Raw genomic sequence first — 6,000 nt, forward strand, 5'->3', positions numbered from 1 at the left:
CATGAATTCGCCGAAATGGCGCAGAGACCGCTGCCCATAGACTCAATCGATGAAGGAGGAGACGCACAAAAAGAGAATATTGGACCTTCCTATGCATCTCCTCCTCCATCAAATCCACCTCCCATCCTTACCCTCTAAGAAAAGGGTGGGAAGGGAGAGAGAACTTAAACTAGTCCTCCGGTACCACACTCATCTGACGAAACGCGGAATTACTTCCACTTCACGCCTACCTTCTTGTTTTAATAACATATTTTGTGAGATAATTTTTTAAAACGCTTAATTAAATCAGAGTCGCATAAGACTTCGTATTCTTTGTTTAAATCCAGCACTTTAGGAACGATTTTTAATAGAATCTCTTAAAACTCTTACACATGGCTTGCAACAAAAATACACAGATGCAAATAGTCACCATATCACAAATCGCTTGTCACATCCCGCTAACAGTCTGCCCACGCGTGGCGCCACACTAAAATAGCTCCGCCATTAAGTCGAGGAGCGTATGAGTGATGTGGGTAGGTAGACAAATTCGGGCGTTATGCGACCGCGTCACGACATCTTATTGTGTCACTAGTTGTTGTTAACTGTTAACTTGGTCTGTGGTGTAACTTTAATGTAATTAATTACTCAGATTTAGGTCATTAAGAAATACAGAGCAATTTAAATGCAATAGCACTTCGATAAAGATTTTAACATTCATGAAACATACGTATGGATAGATTGACTGCCATTATATTCCCTGTATAAAACTTTTTAACAACGACGCTAGCAACATATGGAAGCAATTCCTGGTTTCGCCTGATAAGTGTGTGTTCCGGAAGCCTAATATGAGTTCTTTTTCCCTTACCACAATTTCCTTATAAGAGAAGGATTGGTAGGAGGAAGAGTTTAGTTGGAGGAGGGGACGTATAGGATGAGGAATATCTCCTCCTCCATCGTTTAAAGGTAGGCAACGCAATTGCAATTGCAGATGTGTATGAGCAGCAGTCGCTTCGCCATTTCAGCGAATTCAGGTGACCGCTCGCTTGTTTGTCACCTTATTATATAAAATACATATATATTGTTATTTCAAAGATTTGTGTTTTGTCAATGATAATGAGAGGGATAAAGATATGTTTTATAGAAGGATTTTTCTCAGAAACCAATGATTAGTAAATTTATAACGTGAGTAAAACGTGGTTTCCTTAAGTCATGTTTCTGAAGCGTATATTACATAAAAACGAAGTATAAATTGAGAAAGGTCCTTTAAAACTGTTATCAGACAAGAATGCGACCAACTGATATTAATATGCAAGACAAGCGCACGAAGGTATTCGAAAGTCGGTCGAATCATATCATAAAAAATAATAAACACTACAATATAACGTCTGTCTGTACATACTGGAATAACTGAGCTAAGATAAAACATCTAGAACATTTGTATTACTTACAATATACTTAACTAAACCTTATTTATACAATGTATCTTACGAATCTTACTAATATTATAAATGCGAATATTTGGATGAATATTTATTAACACGTATCTCTAGAACGGTTCAACGGATCTCGATTAGTAAAACAGTACTGTGTTTCATTTGTACTGACGTAATTTACTTGGCACTGTAAAACATATGACGGCATATGAGTTAAAACATACAATGAGGTCGATTCAGACTGAAATCTGTCGCGAGGCATTTTAGTCACCAATTAGACGACACATTTATTATTTATTACATTATACATGTATGTATATATAGACTCACAAGATATCTGACCCGATGGGCATAATTCGAACTAAATCATGATCCTGTTAACAAAAAGGTCCTTTTACGCGTATTGTAGCGGTCATGTTTTTTTCTTTTATGCTATTTCCTATGTCCACTTAGTTTTAACATATTTTCTGACAGAATTTTTATATATTAAACTACTAGCTGTCACCCACGACTCCATCCGCCGCGGTATTAAAAAAAATCTTTAGCAGCCTATGTGTTCTTCCGTTCCGTCCAATCCGTTGAGTCGTTCTTCAAATATCTAATAACAAACATCCATACATCTAAACATTCGCATTTATAATCACGTAACCTCATTATCTGCGTAATTTTTTAATACAATATGCGTTTTGTATTTGCGAAAAAGCATCGTCAGAACAATAAAATTAAGATTTTGGGTTACGACGCCGAAAACGTTATAATTTTGTTTTAATATACATTAAAAAATTTCACCTTAAACATGCATTACAAGATTACAATACAAATATTTATACTTTCGAAAGAAATGCTGTATTTTTTATATCATTAACTAGCTTTTACCCGCGACTCCATCCGCGCGGAATAAAAAAAATGCACCCAAGATAAAAAAGTTCCTATGTCCGACTCCTAGTTCTAAGCTACCTCCCCATAAATTTTCAGCTAAATCAGTTCGACCGACAGTGTAACTAACACGACTTTCTTTTAGATAGATAGTTTACTAATAAAAATAGTTTTTTTTAACAACAAATATTAAAATATCAGAAACAATTGTTAGAAGTACAAAAAATAAAACTTAAAGAGAAAAAAAAACTAATTATAACTTATTATACTACCTGTAAAAAAAAAATTAAATCAGTTCAGTAGTTTCTGAGTTTTTTTTTCGACTTACAAAAATTCATACTTACAAATCACGAAAAAATCAAAACATACTTAGGGTAGACAGTACAGTTATTGTCCATATAAAGATAAGTATTTAGGTAGGCAGGTGACAGCGATAACTTTACATTTCTCCGATCAACTGCATCCGTTAACGAAGCGTTGGCTACCGACAATAAACATACATTGGGGTAATTAAACAGTAATGTACACGAAACAAGGTTAATATTTGTAACGGACGAGTTAATTGAATTGTAATTATTTTAAATTGTGGAACAAATTTGAGAAATGTGAGAATGTTTATTAATAAAGTGTATTTTAATTCATCTAACCTTAACAGTGGTAGATTCTGTATCAACAATATTTTTTGGGTGTACGAATAGGCCGGGTCTACCGGTGAAATAACAGAAGACAGGCGTCAAGTGGAAGCAATTCCGCGTTTCGTCCAACGAGTGCTGTCTGAGGCCTAATTTTATTCCTCTTTCCGGAGATTATCAGGTACAGCTGTACCGATTTTGATTGGTCTTTAAAGATAAGGTAGGTGATGCACGCGGGCGGGGCTAAGTTGTTTTTCTTTTTTTATTCTGCTTAATAAAATTTAATAAATGAGATAACATTTATTGGTAAGATAAAAATAAAACTATCCGACTGTCTGTAGCTTTTTATAGTCTATGTAAAGATATAGACATGTCAGCTGTCAGCAATAAGATGGGTTTATTGTTTGTCGTCGCCAAATCGTGTCTGTGACCTTACGTTGGCTTTGAGCCTCATCGGTCGAATTGTCAATCGCTTAAAATACAATATGTATGCGTATATGTCATTTTTAAAAACGAATGATGTCTTCAATTACACAACACGCCCCGACTTTTCTTGCCAAAATTTTTAGTAAAATATAATTTGGGGAAAAAATATATTGAATGCCTAGATAGATTCTTTAGTTTATGAAATTTTGTCGTCAGTTTTTTCCCCACTGAGGGGTTAACCTATCCAAGTCCACCACACTAATTAATGTGGATTATTTGACTTCAGATCTTTAAATTTTTGCATAAATGTTTCCTTCATTGTAAGAATGGTTTATGATTTAAAACAAAACTGTATAGAGTAAGTGCGAAGTATTAAGGTTACATTGCAACACGTTTTTGTGTGGAATTTTTTTCATTACCAATCCATACATCAATGGGTATTGTTTCAAATTGGGAGCTCACAGTTACTTGGCGCAGGATTCCGTGCGCGTGCGCAGCGACAGCGCATAGAAGTCTATGATAGACACGAAGTGTACAACAAATAGTAACTAACCATGGTCATAGACTATTACTACTATTGAACTAGTCTAAAATATTATATTATCATCAGATATTAATTAGAAAAGATTACTCATTGCTTCCAGAAAATACAGGTCTTATTTACATGTGTTAATTCTACACCAAAATAGGTTAACCTTTTTACTAATATTAACATATTAGATGACATGCGGAATATCAATAATCTCCGATCGTTATTTCACCGCCCATTGTCGCAGATCAACAAAACCACAAAACAACAAAAAGACAACAACATTACAACATAACCACAATATTACAACAAAAGGCACGTAATAACGCAGTCGCCGTAACGCTATTATACACGAAGGTGGAACAGTCAGACAGAGCAGTAGACAGTGAAGTATGATACACGTTGACAGATTTAGATACCAGGAACAACATCTGTTGTACGCATGGGCCGGCTCGAAAGGCGTGAAGTAGAAGTAATTCTGCGTTTCGTCTGATGAGTATTCCGGAGGCTTAATTTTAGTCTTCTTTCTCTTCCCACCCTTATCTTATAAGGACGGATGGGGTGGGTAGGATTTAAAGGAGAAGCGGACGCGTAGGAAGAGAATTAGGTACCTTCTTTCTGTGCGTCTCCTACTCTGTAGTTTAAAGGTAGGCAACACATCTGCAATTGGAGATGATTGATGGGCAGCGGTCGCTTTGCCATTTCGGCGAATTCAAGCCGCTTGCTCATTTGCCACCACATAATATATAAAAAAACATGTAGCTGTAAAAATAGCATAATAACACTGTCTACTGTTCTGTTCTGTGCTGCCCTCATGTGAAAGCATAACGCACCTCGTATTAGCAATGCGAGTCGCGAATCCATCATTATGCAGGCATCGTCGCGTCTCGAAAATGTCCTTGTAGGACGCATGCAAATTCGCACTCACTCTTATAACAATAACAATAAGGTTCATATTTTCAACTATTATGCAAATGAACACAATTGAAAATTAATTGTCTTTAATTTCAAATTAGATCTTATTCCAAAGTAATAAGAGTTATAGTGTATTTTGTTAGGTGCACGTTTAAGTTTGTAAAGTTTCGATTGTCTTTCGTTTGAAGATGAAGATCTGTCATAATAACAATGTTGGGAATATGCGACAGGTTTCGCTTCACGCCTCCAAATGTGCATATTCTTGAGGAAGATTCTTTGCTTTTATTTATTCTACGAAGACACAAGAGGGACATTGACTTAGTATGACTCCACAAAATATATTTGCATAAAAGAACTTGTGAATTCCCCTAGTGTAAGGAAAACTATAGAAATTATCTAACCCTATCCTCCATGTTTAATTCACAGTCCAGACAGTCTGCCATCGCAGCGCCCCCTTCTCGGAATAACAAAAAAACTGCGTAGACAATCACAGCTATAGGCAAATATTACCTTAACGTCATGTACATGCAAAAATAAACCTTAACACGTTATCCGAAAGTCTTAAATCCAATGTAAAATAAGAAATTAAACTTAACTGCAATAATAAACCTTATGTCAAAAGCCGAAGGTGGTGTAAAATTTCACTTTTTAAATTAACTTCAGGAGTCAGTACGTGTCTAAAAGCTGTTTTGTCTGGATGAAGCTTTTGTTTCATAATTTGTACTCACGTGAAGGAAAAAAAATTCTACGTGACTGAGTCGCACTCGGGACCTTTTAATGAAAGTCAAAGGGTGTTCGTGTTTAGAAATGTTGAAAAAAGTGAAGAAAGCATAGATCAGTGAAACGAAAACTTAGAATCTTGCCATACACAGAGTCGAACGATTATTTAAAAAGACTAAATCTACACTTAAAGAATTCCTTAGTGACTCTTTAACAGTTAGACATCAATATACCTTAAAAAAAGATTTGGAATAAGGTATTTTAGGACAAGTACGTTATCGATCTAATTAAAGTTACAATCTAAGCAATCGGTAATGTGAGAAAAAAATCGTACAATGCTTTACGGAAGGCACGGCTCATCGATCTAATGACTTACGTTGACCAGTCGACCTGACACCTAGATAACGTACAAACTTCCAGACATTGAAAAGATGTAACTGTGTAAGGAGATCTACTGAGACTGGACGATCAGATCACGCGAGTCGACCAT

The sequence above is a fragment of the Papilio machaon genome, chromosome 18 (assembly GCF_912999745.1).
Source record: "Papilio machaon chromosome 18, ilPapMach1.1, whole genome shotgun sequence".
Lineage (NCBI taxonomy): Eukaryota > Metazoa > Arthropoda > Insecta > Lepidoptera > Papilionidae > Papilio > Papilio machaon.